The following is a 15118-nucleotide window of genomic DNA, read 5'->3' as shown; positions in this document are numbered from 1 at the left end:
CTCATAGGATGAGTCTTAGAAAATTCTGAGCATATGGTTGTCTAGAGTAATAAGTATGATGACCAAACGTAGTTCCCTAAGAAAAAATTGTAAACTCATTTAATCTCCTGATCATCCAAGAACATCATTTTTTTTTACATTAGAAGGGATATCAGAGCTATACTAAAACACCTTGATAATATCTACTATCTATCATGTACTAATTTATCCCCCACCAAATTTGTGGGTGAGAAATACTATTCCACAACCCCTGATAATGCTTTGTCCTTATGGGGGGAAATAATAGTGATTATAAATTTTCAAATAAATAAATTCTGTTTCTGGTACCTGCAGATTCTCTTTTATGTATACTTTTTAACACTAAAGAACAATAATTTTTTCAGGTCGTTAATATTATATTATTCATTTCAGTTCCCTATTCTTAATGCCACTCTTAGAGCTTAAAAATTGACATTTTAAAACAATGTCTAATACCTCTTTCATCTAAGCTTAAAATACTGAGGCCTAACTCATATCAATAAACGATCTCTTAAATGGAGGTTCTCTGGCATAATGTTTTGAAGATAATAATCACTTTCTTTTTAAAATTTATTTTATAAATTTAAATAAAGTTTTTTTTTATTTTTCAAAACATATGCATGGATAATTCTTTGACATTAACCCTTGCAAAACCAGTTGTTCCAAGTCTCCCTCCTTCCCCCACTCTCTCCCCTAGATGGCAAGTATTCCAATATATGTTAAACATAAAAGAAATATATAAATAACCACTTTCTTTTCCTAGGATCACACTTACTCACTCCAAAGTCATTTCTACCCAAATAAGGTACTCTATGTGACTCTATATCCAGTGAAACCATGATACCCCAATAATATGTTCCCTTTTACTAGTCAAAAACAGAATATAGTTCCAAACCAAGAAATTTAGTAGATTATGGTAGCCATTGATATTTCTAACACAATTCCAGATAACTTTCCACAAGGATAAAACAGAATTACTGGAAAGGGTGGATACACTTAGAGAACACACATACAGGTTAGGAACATACACAGGGAACACGTTGTCAGAGAGCATCCAAGATGGATCACTCATAAGAGGAAGACAAATGCCAATTATGACAAAAGCACATGTTTGAAAGATCAACCCATGCTCCAATGCTCCAAGACAGGCAATTCATTTCAGTGATATCATCTTGTTGTCACTGTTGTACACTGTTCCCTTCTGTTCTCGTGTAATCATTATTAGATGGTGCTCCAGTGAGTATTGTGGTGGATGCTCACTTTCAGAGGTAACTCCACTAAGCACAAGATTAAAGTTTCTCTTTACTTTCTGTTCTTGATTTAGCTGGAGATCACAGCTTGGAATGTTATCTCTCCCCATAAAAAGAATAACCAATTTTAGCAATTTCCTTTTCTTTTAGAACCCAAAGGTCAGTCCTTTTTTAAAGATGAGCTATCATACACTCAATATTACAATTGTGAAAGACTAATTCCCAGTTTTTTTCCCCATAAGAAATATACCACAGTTCTCAGAACGTTGATTATTTCTAACTTATCTTTAATTTCCTCATCTAGCAATGTTCTTCTAGTACACAGAACAACCAGATGGCTAAGTTTCATTCACAGGATTTAACTGTGTTATTGAACCTTCTCCCCTTTTCTCATCAGGTCCATGTTCTCTGACTCCAGACTCCTTTTTCTTTAAGATTAAAACATCTATGTAACTTCAATTTATTTTTTGATTTCCAAACTCTATCACTTAGAAAAAATTTGAGGGTATAAAGATATTTTGTTTTTTCATTATTTCTCTTCAATCATCCGACCCCCATCCACATATATTAGTTTTCTCAAATCTAGATTTTTTTTTTGTTTATTGCATGTGGAAATGTACTGGAGACTGGGAGAAGCAAAGGACAAAAAAGGAAATATATAACTTTTATTATATTTAAATGAATACTAAATATATATATGTGTGTGTGTATGTGTGTGTGTATACACATGTGTACAAGTATATATAAATTATTATTTTCCTTTTCAATTCTTTGTTTTATATGTTTGAAGCTATTTGTATAGGTGGCAAGCAAGAATTCTTTTCATTTATTGAGCTGCCATACACATTTAATTAATGTTACTTTAATTTGAATCCTGGAGCTCAGTTTTAGAATAACCAACCAGTTATATGTATTGTAACCATCTAAGCTAAAGAAAAAATTATAGAACTAGAAGAAAACTGAGCAATCATTTAGTCTAATGCTCTCAACACTATTAATTTCATGCAACAAACATCCATTTAGTACCTACTAAGTATAAAGATGATGCTAAGTGCTGAGAATACAAAGACAAAAAGCAAAGAAACAAAGGGAGAGAGAGAGACAGAGACACAGAGACAGAGACACAGAGAGAAAGACAGAGAGAGAGAGAATTAGACCCTCAAGGAATTTTCATTCTTCTTCAGTGAACAAAATGAAGACAGATAAATAAAATCAAGACAGGCAAAAATCAAGAGAAAAGAAGAATTCAATTTTAGGATTTTTATATCCATTTCAGTTTCTTCCACAATGATTTGCCTTAAACCATCCCACCCTATTTTAGCTTTGATGCCTTAATTAGGTAAGAATAATTTAATCAATGAATTAAAAAATCCCAGATTGTTGGAGAAAAAAATAGCAAAACCATATCTGTATCTTTGCCATGGAGTGTCAATCACGACTGAATGACTATAATGATTTCCTTTTATCTCATTTGCCTATATTAAACTGCCAATTTAGCTGGAATGTGTTTGGGGACAGGGAGATTTCTAGAAATTGGAGTGGGATGTTTTTAGGCGATTCCTTGGGAGGAATGTCCTGGCCAGCAGAGAAAAGCTTTGACATTGGCCTTTTTTCCTCATTTGATCAGTGAATTCTTTTTTTAACTTAGAAGGACTGGACTTTCTATATTTTGATTAGTGTACTAACGAGCATTCTTGGAGCAACTGTAGCATTGTCTGTATTGTCAGGAGCCAAAAGCAACCCAGGAAAGAGATTGCATCATACTTAAGGGGAGATTCTTGGCTATCCTATAAATGAGAGAAAAAAAAGATTTTCAACAATCAAGATATATGAGTTGCCCTTTCTATGCTACCTAATAATGCACCTATGTTCCTTGCATGTTAAATATACTTTTGGGTGAGTGTGTTGCTGAATTCAGGAGGGGTGACAGAGAATGGTTTGGGCCAAATGTTTTTCTTGTTCGACCTTCATAAATATCCCTTTAAAAATTATTTATTTAACTAAATACAAAATAAGAAAAGAGAAAGAAAATGAAAATGATGAAACAAAACATTGTCACGTACTTAACAGAACATTAGGGAAGATTCAAAATATATAACAATAAATTTTTATTTCAAGAAAGCAACTATAATAACAGAAGAAATTATATTCATGGGTTTCTATCTTTTATTTCTTTACTTATAAGATTCTTTTATTTTCTGTTGAGCACTTGTTACTTTATATATATTCACATATATAGACATACATGCTTATATACCTGAATATACTCAGACACATATATATGCATATGCATTTACCCATATGTAAGCTAGAATCTCTCCTCACCCTTTCCTATTCTTTTTATCCCATTCTTATTAATCTACATATTTTATTCCACTCTGATTAATCTAAACAACCTTCTGTATTCCCATATTATTTTTAATACCCTTTTCTCCCCTCTTTATCTTTTTTTCCCTTAATCTATATACTTTGTCCCACTACCATTACCCTACCCTTCTGTACCCCATCTTATTGTTTATCCTTTTCCCATTAATCTATACACCTTGTTCCACTGCCATAAATGTACACATCCTTCTATACCCCCACATTACCCTATCCCCTTCTCCCCATACTACACCCTTATTACATTATAGATTCTGAGAGATATTTCATGATCTATATGTTATATTTCCTATTTAACTCATTCCTTATATGTATAGGTTTTCACAATTACTGAAATAACTAAATAATAAAATTAGGGTGTGATCCCCATGGAGGACAAGGGTCATATCTTCTATAAGTTTTTGATCTTTCTTTCCACACCTATCAAAGCACATAATATGTGTTTAATAAAGAGTTGCCAAATGAGTGAGTGATTGAATGAATAAATCTTTGTGCAAAATTTCAGTCTATTGTTCTAGCTGTCAGTATATCCCTAAAAGAAATTAAGGACATGTGAAATTAAAATGCCAGCTTGTACATAGCCTAATGTCAATGTTAAGTTGTATTCCAGGACCTAATTCAAGCAACACTGTGGACACATAAATGCCATGCAACCATTCCACAAGGATACACATGCTAAAACAGACAATTCCAAAGATTCTCTCCCAATACAACAGAAGGAACAAATGGCATGTTATCAGAGCAAATCTCCAGTCTGACAAAAATGAAACTAAATCTCTGCATAGGACTTATTTACTGACTTAATTAATGTCAAAGGAAAGTACAGAGAAATATTCAGATGTAACAAGAATAATGAATATACACATGCTAAATTGTGTAGCATCTATCACTCTAATTAAAAATGTGAAGGGACAGAAATGACTAATGCCATTCTCTATTGCTAGGGGTAGGCAAATGCCAATCTAACAATTAAATACACATTTACAAGACCAAATAATGTAATGAACAAAAATACTTTTAGACCCCAGCTTGCCTGAGAACTTGGGCATAAGCTATATTAGACTTGAAGGATAAAAGTTTTCTAAAGCAATGCATAAGAGCATCCTACAACTATCTAAGAATCACGGAATTATGTGTAGAGAATTGAAAAGGTCTTTAGACCCCATATAGACCAATGCCTTCAACTTATAGATGAGGAAACTGAGACCTAAAAGGGAAAATTTGAGATTAGAGTCAGAGAAGCTGCAACCTCCAAGTTTTTAAATAGCTCTTCCTGATTCTTCAGAAGCAGTTATTTTTAGCTTAGGAAACCTGAGACAATAAAATTGAATTAAAGATTACCCCATTTTTTTGATAGGAGGATGCATTAAAGAGTCATAGAATTAGAGCTGGACAGAGCTTTTGAGAGCATAAAACTGAGGTCTTCATATGAAAAATGTTTTGCCCACAGTCTCATAGTTAGTTGGTGGCAAAATAGAATTTAGCTAAAGGTTTGGAAAGAACTGAAGATATCATTTGGTAATACAAAGTACTCATTATATTGCAAAACTAAATAAAATGCCCTATAATTTTCTCATACATCTAACATACTAGATATAACACATACTTAAGTGATGAATCTATGATACCTGCATTCTTGTGGCATCCTTGGTTCTTTTGAGGACAAACTGATAAGATATATTTGAAGGAGATTTTTAGAAAATGCAGATGGAGAGAGAACTTTAAAAAAAGTTATTTATGCCATTTTAATTTATCCTTTCATTTCAAGGAAACATTTATGATTGTGACCAATGAAAGCAATATAACAAAAGATAAAATAACAGAGAACACATTCCAATGGGGGAGGAGGGCAGGAAGGGAGAAAAGTCATTCTATTTCTGATGTTTTCCTTGAATAGAATGCTTGTATCCCCAAAGACTATTTAGTAGAAAAAGCACTGAAACTCAGGAAGTTTTGTTCCCAATATTCATGGTATTGGAAATCATTTGTTATATTGCTGGGACAATAATTCAAATGGAGAATATAGTAGAAGCCAGAAGTATGAGTTTTTGTTTATATCCAGTCTAATCATGACATTTGATCTTGAATAAGTAAAAACTTAAAAAGAAAGCCTTAAGTTTTTAAGCTATAAAAATTTAACCCATAGTCAAAGACTGCATTGGATCAGTAATTTTGTTGGCATAGAGACTTCCCAAGTGAACAAAGCCCTTCTATCAATATAGGGTAACACTTTCCTTGTAACTTAAGAGTTTTAGAATTGCCCTGAGCACTGAGAGGCTAAGTGAATTACCTTGGATTATGTAGAAAGAAATAGAGTGTGTCATGGACTGGAAATGCGTTTCAATAAAAATTTAATGGGAATTAATTATAGTAGGTTCTATATCAATGAGATAGTTAAACATTTTGGGGGACACTAATATGCATAACATCCTTCCTAGGATGTACCTATAGAAAGTAGTTCAAACCTTGCAGAAAACATCAATACAAAATCTCCAAATTGATGAGCTGAAATAATTAATTGACTATCTTGGCTGGCTAGGGAGTCACAATATTTGAATTATTAAACATGCAAGGCTAAGATTAAAATTGTATACTGCTTTAAGTTTCTTTGAAGAAAGATGTCCTGGTGATAAATTTTAAAACTATGCCCTTTCATCTTACAGACATGAGTGCAGATTAATGCCATTGATATGGATCACTTATCACTATCTTATCCTTTACAATCCATCTTGAATTCTATTCAGGAATTCCTTTATAGAAAATATATCCAAATGGTCTATAGGCATTTCTTCAGATTTTTAAAAAATTACAATATCAAATAGTAATAAATGCTATTATTTATAACGTATGTTATTATCTGAAAAATGGTTTACATGTAATATTTTATTTAGTCTCACAAACAACCTTGTGAGATAGGTGCTATTATTCTCCCATTTTATAAATAAGAAAACTGAAGCAGCCAGATGTTAGATGCCAGTGTAGCATGTCTAATGTCACACAGCTAGTGACTGAATCAAGATTTGAACTCAACCATTCCTTATTCTAAAAGTACCCCTCTATATATTGTGCCAACTAGTTCATACTAGGAGAGTATTTATTTTTTTACTCTAAATACTACATGGTACCAGGTTTCTCTCTTATTTTTTTCAATAATTATAACTTTTTATTGACAGTAAATATGCATGGGTAATTTTTACAACATTATGCCTTGAACTCATTTCTGTTCTGATTTTTAACTTCCCTTCCTCCACCTCCTCCCCTAGATGGGAAGCAGTCTTATACATGTTAACTATCTTGTATATCCTAGATACAATATATGTGTGCAGAACCGAACAGTTCTCTTGTTGCATAGGAAGAATTGGATTCAGAAGGTAAAAATAACCTGGGAAGAAAAACAAAAATGCAAACAGTTTACATTCATTTCCCAGTGTTCCTTCTCTGGGTGTAGCTGATTCTTTCCATCATTGATCAATTGGAATTGAATTAGTCTTCTCTTTGTCGAAGATATCCATTTCCATCAGAATACATCCTCACACATTATTGTTGTTGAAGTTTATAACGATCTCCTGGTTCTACTCATTTCACCCAGCAATAGTACAAATAAATCTCTCCAAGCATCTCTGTATTCATCCTACTGGTCATTTCTTACAGAAAAATAATATTCCTTAACATTCGTATACCACAATTTACCCAACCATTCTCCAACTGATGGGCATCCATTCATTTTCCAGTTTCTAGCCACTACAAACAGGGCTGCCGCAAACATTTTGGCACACACAGGTCCCTTTCCCTCCCTTAGTATTACGTTGGGATATAAGCCCAATAATAGCACTGCTGAATCAAAGGGTATGCACAGTTTGATAACTTTTGGGGCATAATTCCATATTGCTCTCCAGAATGGTTGGATTCATTCACAACTCCACTAACAATGCATCAATGTCCCAGTTTTCCCACATCCCCTCCAACATTCATCATTATTTTTTCCTGTCATCTTAGCCCATCTGGCAAGTGTGTAGTGGTATCTCAGAGTTGTCTTAATTTGCATTTCTCTGATCAATAATGATTTGGAATACTCTTTCATAGAGATAGAAATAGTTTCAATTTCATCTTCTGAAAATTGTCTGTTCATATCCTTTTATCATTTCTCAATTGGAGAATGGCTTGATTTCTTATAAATTAGAGTCAATTCTCTATATATTTTGGAAATGAGACCTTTATCATAACCTTTAACTATAAAAATGTTTTTCCAGTTTGTTGCTTCCCTTCTAATCTTGGTTGCATTAGTTTTGTTTGTACAAAGGCTTTTTAATTTGACATAATCAAAATTTTCTATTTTGTGATCAATAATGATCTCTAGTTCTTCTTTAGTTATAAATTCCTGCCTCTTCCACAAGTCTGAGAGGTAAACTATCCTATGTTCCTCTAATTTATTTATGATCTCATTCTTTATGCCTAAATCATGGACCCATTTTGATTTATCTTGGCATATCGTGTTAAGTGTGGGTCCATGCTTAATTTCTGCCATATTAATTTCCAGTTTTCCCAGCAGTGTTTGTCAAATAATGAATTCTTATCCCAAAATTGGGATCTTTGGGTTTGTCAAACACTAGATTGCTATAGTTATTGACTATTTGTCCTATGAACCTAACCTATTCCACTGATCAATGAATCTATTTCTTAGTCAATACGAAATGGTTTTGGTGACTGCTGCTTTATAATATAGTTTTAGATAAGGTACAGTTAGGCCACCTTCATTTGATTTTTATTTCATTACTTCCCTTGAGATTCTTGACCTTTTGTTCTTCCATATGAATTTTGTTGTATGGCACTAAATAAATAGATTAGTTTAGGAAATATTTCCATCTTTATTATATTCTCTTGGCCTATCCAAAAGCACTTAATATTTTTCCAATTATTTAAATCTGACTTTATTTGTGTGGAAAGTTTTTGAATTTTGTCATATAATTTTTATATTTTCTTTTGGTAAAAGATTCCCAAATATTTTATCTATTGAAGTTATTTTGAATGGATTTCTTTTTGTATCTCCGCTGTTGGATTTTGTTGGTGAGTTAAAAATGCTGAGGATTTATGGGATTTATTTTATACCCTGCAACTTTCTAAAATTATGAATTTTTCTTTTTTTTTTTTTATTTAATAGCCTTTTTGGATATATACATGGGTCTTTAATAAAATTGCCAAACCTCTTGTTCCAATTTTCACCTCTTACCCCCCCCCCCTAAATGGAGGGAAAGAATTTAAATATATTAAAATATAACTTGAACACAATAAGTTACATAAAAACATTATTTTTATTACAAAAAGAATCAATCAATTATTGTAAATTATTGTGAAAAATCAAAGATCGGTTCTAAATATAAGGACTGGGAATTCAATGTAATGGTTTAGTCATTCCCCAGGTTCTTTTCTGGGTATAGTTAGTTCAGTTCATTACTGCTCCATTAGAAATGATTTTTGATCTTTTGTGAGGGATCCCTGATCCATCGGATAGTCATCTTAGTATTGTTGTTAAGTATAAAGATCTTGGTCCTGCCATTTCACTTAGACAGCTTAAAAATCTCTCCAGGCCTTTCAAATCATCCTGTTGGTCATTTCACAGAAAGTAATATTCCAAATTTTCATATACCACAATTTTTCAGCCATTCTCCAACTGATGGAATCCATTCGTTTCCAGTTTCTAGCCACTACAAAAAGGGCCACAAAATTCTACAACAGGTCCTTTCCCTTCTTTTAATCTCTTTGGGATATAATCCCAATAACCTTGGATAAAAGGGTATGCACAGTTTGATAACTTTTGAGCATAGTTCAAACTACTCCCCAAAATGGTTGGATTGTTAACTCCAAACAATGAATCAATGTCCCAGTTTTCCCATCCTCCCAACAATCAATTTTTTTTTCCTGTCATTTAGAATCTGACAGGTGTGTATGGTATCTTGGTTGTCTTAATTTGCATTTCTGATTAATAATGACTTGACATCTTTCATTATAAAATAGTTTCAATTTCTTCATCAGAATTGTCTGTTCATATCCGACCATTTTTCAATTTGGAATGGCGATTTTTATAAATTAAGGTTAATTTCTATATATTTTGGAAAGGGTTTATCAGAACCTTTGACTGTAAAAAATTTTTTCCCAGTTTATTGCTTCCCCTAATCTTGTCTGCATTAGTTTTGTTTGTCAAAACTTTTCAGTTTTATAATCAAATTTTTTTATTTTGTGATCAGTAATGATCTCAGTTCTTTTGTCATAAAAACCTTCCCTTCCACAGGCTGAGAGGTAAACATCCATTTCCTCTAATTTATTAATAATTTCCTTCTTTTGCCTGGTCATGAACCCATTTTGACCTTATCTTGGTTTAAAGTAATGAATTATTTCAATAGCTTTTAGTAGAACTTGGGGTTCTCTAAGATACCATCATATCATCTGCAAAGGTAAGTTATTTCCTTTATTACTTTAATTCCTTTAATCTATTTCTCCCTTTTATTGCCAACAGTGTTTCAAAAATATTGAAAATAATGGTGATAGCGGGCAACTTTGTTTTATTCCTGATCTTACTGGGAAAGGGTCTAATTTTCCCCATTACTGACAGTTTTAAATATATGCTCCTGATCATTTTAAGGAAAAGTCCATTTATTCCTATCCTCTCAAATGTGTTTTTATTAGGAATGGATGTTATATTTTATCAAATGCTTTTTCTGCATCTATTGAGATGATCATATAGTTTTTATTAATTTGGTTATTGATATAGTCAATTATGCTAATAGTTTTCCTAATATTGAACCAGCCTGCCCTGGTATGTCCTCCTTTCATATGTATTATCCTGGGGATGATTTTCTTAATCATTTTAATATTTTATTTAAGATTTAGCATTTATTCATTAGGAGTTTTCTATAATTTTCTTTCTTTGTTTTTCAATGTACCTGGTTTAAGTATCAGTACCATGTCTGTGTCATAAAAAATTTGGTGACTCCTTCAATTCATTTTTCAAATAGTTTTATAGCATTGGTTAATTTTTTTAAATGTTTGGTAAATTCCATTAAATCCATCTGGTCCTGGGATTTTCTTAGGGAGTTTTATTGTTCTATTTCTTTTTCTAAAATGGGACAGTTTAACCAATTTACTTCTCCCTCTTTAATCTAGGCAAATATTTTGGGGTATTCTTCCATTTTTTAAGATATAAAATTTATTCATAAATCAAGTAAACTCAATTATTTCCTAATTTCTTCTTCATTAGTGGTGAGTTCCTTTCATTTTTAAGACTAAAATTTGATTTTTCCATTTCCTTTTTAATCAATTTACTAAGGGTTTGTCTATTTTGTTGTTTTTCATAGAACCAACTCTAAAGTTTTATTAATTAATTAATAGTTTTTTTTAACTTTCAATTTTATTGTTTCTCCTTTTATTTTTAAATTTCAAGTTTATGAAAAATTGGGGGGGTTAATTTTTCTTTTCTAGCATTTTAATTGCAAACCAAAATTTAATTCCTTTTCTATTTTATAAGTAGGCCTTGAATATAAATTTCCTTTTACCTTTATCTTATCCCATACATTTTGGTTGATTATTATTGTACTTTTTGGGTGAAGATTAATTTATGATTTTTTTTCCCAAATCATTCTTTAAATATGGTTAGTTTCCTATTATTTTTTTCCTATTTTCCCCTACTTTTTTTAAATGTAAATTTCATTTGCATCATGATCTGAAAAGGACATTTACTACTTTTTTTACTGCATTTGAGTTTAGGGTTTTATGTCCTAAATTATGTTCAATTTTTATGATTTTATGAACTGTGAAAAAGTCTACTCCTTTCTGTCTCCATTTAGTTTTCTCCAAAGATCTATCATATCTAACTTTTCTAGTATTCTATTTACCTCTTTGAATTCTAATTCATTTTGTAGTTTGATTTATCTAATTCTGAGAGTGTAAGATTGAGATCTCCCACTATTATAGTTTTGCAGTTTATTTCTTCTTGCAGCTCTCTTAATTTCTCTTTTAAGAATTTAGATGCTACACCACTTGCTGCATATTGTTTTATCGATATTGCTTCATTATCTATGCACCCTTTACAAGATATGGGCCCTTCATTCTTTTAATTGATCAATTTTGCTTTTGTTGATCTGAAATGAAATAACCTCTGTTTTTTTACACCTGAAGCATAGAGATTCTGCTCCAACCTTTACCTTTACTCAGTTCCTTGCTTGGTGTTTTTCCTGTAAACAACACATTGTAGGATTCTGGCTTTTAATTCAGTCTGCTAATGGCTTCCTCTTTTGGGGGGTTTATCCCATTCAATTTATGGAAAATTACCAACTGTTTGTTGCCATCTTGTTAACCCCTGTTTCTTTTCTCCTTTCCTTCCCCTATCCCTCTCCCCAGTATTAAACTTTGAGACACCCTTGCTTCCCACCCCTCCTTTTAGATCCCTTCCCCACCTTAGATTTCCTCCCCCTATCTTAACCCCTTTTCCTCACAATTTCTGTATTCCCTTCCATTTAGCTTGCTCCTTCACTTTTCACTTTTCCCCCTCCTACTTTTCAATTAGTTAGGAGAAGTTTCACCATAAATCGAGTATGTCTATTTTTTCTCTTTAAGCCAATTCTGATGGCAGTAAGATCATGCTATTTCATCTCCTTCATTCTTTCTCCCGAATTAAAGGTTTCCTTTCCTTTTGGGATACAATACCTTCACTTTACCCTTTTCAGGGTACAATTTTCTTTCCACTTTTAGATTATAGAACAAAGTATCCATGTGTTCTTTATATATCTTTATAGCAGAAATATAGTTTCCAAGATTTCTTTTCACCTTTTTAGGTATCTCTTGAGTTCTATGTTTGGAGATCAAACTTTTTGTTTAGGTCTGGTTTTTTTCATCAAAAATAGATGAAATTCACTTATTTGGAAGCCACTTCTTCCAAAAGATGTCTTTCTTGAGTAAGTTACTTTTATAAAGTTCCTTAACCTTTTGGAATAACATATTCCCAGGCCCTTTGATCCTTTAATGTGGACACTGCTAGATCCTGGGTAATCCTTATTGTGGCTCCTCTATATTTGAATTGATTTTTTCTAACAGCTTGTAGTATTTTTTCTTTCATCTGATAGTTCTGGAATTTGGTTGCTATATTTCTTGGTGTTTTGATTTTAGGTTCCCTTTCAGTAGGTGAATGATGAATTCTTTCAATTTCTATTTTACCCTCTGTTTTTATAACTTCTGGGCAGTTCTCTTTGATTATTCCTGGAAAATAGTGTCCACATTCTTTTTTTCATCATATTTTTCAGGAAGTCCAATAATTCTCAGATTATCTCTCCTAAATCTATTTTCCAGGTCTGTTGTTTTCCCAAGAAGGTATTTGACATTTTCCCCCATTGTTTCTTTTTTTTTTTTTTTTTTTTTTTGGTTTTGCTTGATTGATTCTTGGTGTCTCCTTGAGTCAGTCAATTGAATTTGTTCAATTCTGATTTTCAATGAATTATTTTCTTCACTCACTTTTTAAATATCTTTTTTTTCTAATTGTCCAATTGATTTTTTAAATGAGTTGTTTTGTTCTATGGATTTTTTTTCCATTTTGCCAATTTTATTTTTAGAGAGCTATTTTCTTTTTCCAACTCACTAATTCTGTTTTTCAAGGATTTTATTTCTTTATCCACTCTTTCTTTAAATGAGTGGGATGACTTATCCAGACTCTCTTGCCAAACTTCCCTTTCCTTTTCCCATTTTTTTTTCTAGCTCTTTTGTGAGAGCCTTTTTAATTTCTTCTATGAGAGTCTTATGTGTTGAGGAACAGATCATATCTCCCTTTGGGGATTCATCTGGATACAGTCTGTTTCTAGTCTCCTCAGGGTTTAAAGTCTACTCTCTATCCATATAGAAGCTATCAATAGTTAGAGTGTGCTTTAATTTTTCATTCATTTTGTCAAAGAAGAGTCAACAAAAACAAACTAACAAGAAAAACAAATGGTCTGTTGTTGTTGTTGTTGTTGTTGTTGTTGTTGTTGTTGTTGTTATTTTGGAGGGGGAGGCATGTATTACCGAGCTTCCTCTACAGACTGCAGGGGGCAGAAGCAAGGCACTAGCAGGACAGCAATGGCTGTACTGAGTCTGTGCTCTAAGACTCTGACAGCATGCGGAGACACTGTGTGGGTGTGGCCAGGTCTCAAGAGACCCTATCTTTTCCAGGTTATAGTCTTCACCCTCTGTGTTTTTAGCTTCTCTGCTTGTCTACTGGCTTGCTGCCAGGGCAAAGTAGCCAACACTGTGTTAAAGCTCTCTCCACAGAAACGGCTGAGATCACCTTCCACCCCTCCCCACCCCCGTCTGCTCAACTATGAGCTGCCTGCCTTACTCTGTCTGCTGTACTGCTGCTGCCTGCCTTCAGTTTGTGCCCAATCTATCCATCCCCATCAACGAGCAAAAACAGAACTTTTCTGGTGAATTTCGAGGATATCTTCTCCTGGTAATTATTTGTGTTTTTTTTTTTTTCAGCCAAGCACTAATTCTGAGGCTTGTCATGAAATAAATTATTCTGAGAGAAAACACGGAGCTTAAGTAAATGTATGGGTCCTCTTCACCATCTTGGCCAGAAGTCTTAGGAAATTGGAACCTTGAGGATGGTTCACTCTGTTTTTTGTGTAGATAGAATATTGGTCTAAAATTATACACATCTACCTCCCTCTCCCCCAAATGTTGTTAGTCTGGGGAACTGGTTTGTTTGTTTATTTGTTTTTAGATTTAAGTCTTTTTTTCTGCTTTCAAATCCTTAATGAGGAAGTATTTTAAATTTTAAACTGAAAGTTTGACATTGTTCCCAATAATAAGCACTTAATAAATTTATTTTATGACTTGACTCAACAGAATGACCATTACACGTACTGAATAACAAATAAATCCATTTATACAATTTATAGCAAATGAAAATCAGAGAGCATATATTTATCAGAATTTACTGAACAAATCACAGAATGAATGAACACTTTCTATGGGAATATAATGTTTCATTTCCATCCAGAAAAAAGTGCTCAGAATTAATTCAGGGAAAAATTACCAAAGTCCCTAGTAAGGAAATCTGGAAACATAAAACATCCTGAAGGTGTAAGCTATTTCCCCCCATCATTCTATTCTTAAAGATCTTTTAAAAATAATTATTTCCACCAATAAGGAGAATTTTATATAAACTTCTAAACTTGAGCCCCAGAAATAACTATGAAATAGGAAAAGCAGCAATATATCAACTATATGATGAAGTGGTTATAATACAGGGCCTTGAGTCAGGAAAACCTAAATGAAAATTCAGCCTTAGGCAATTAAAAGCTCTCTAATCCTGGACGAGTTACTCAATCTTTCTTTGCCTCAGTTTTCTAATTTATAAAATGGGGATAATATCATTCATCTAGCAGGGTTGTTGTGAGTCTTGAATAAGATAAAACTATAAAGTGCTTAGTATAATATGAGAAATAGAA

The sequence above is a fragment of the Sarcophilus harrisii genome, chromosome 4 (assembly GCF_902635505.1).
Source record: "Sarcophilus harrisii chromosome 4, mSarHar1.11, whole genome shotgun sequence".
In the NCBI taxonomy this organism is placed as follows: domain Eukaryota; kingdom Metazoa; phylum Chordata; class Mammalia; order Dasyuromorphia; family Dasyuridae; genus Sarcophilus; species Sarcophilus harrisii.
This window is presented reverse-complemented; position numbering follows the sequence as displayed.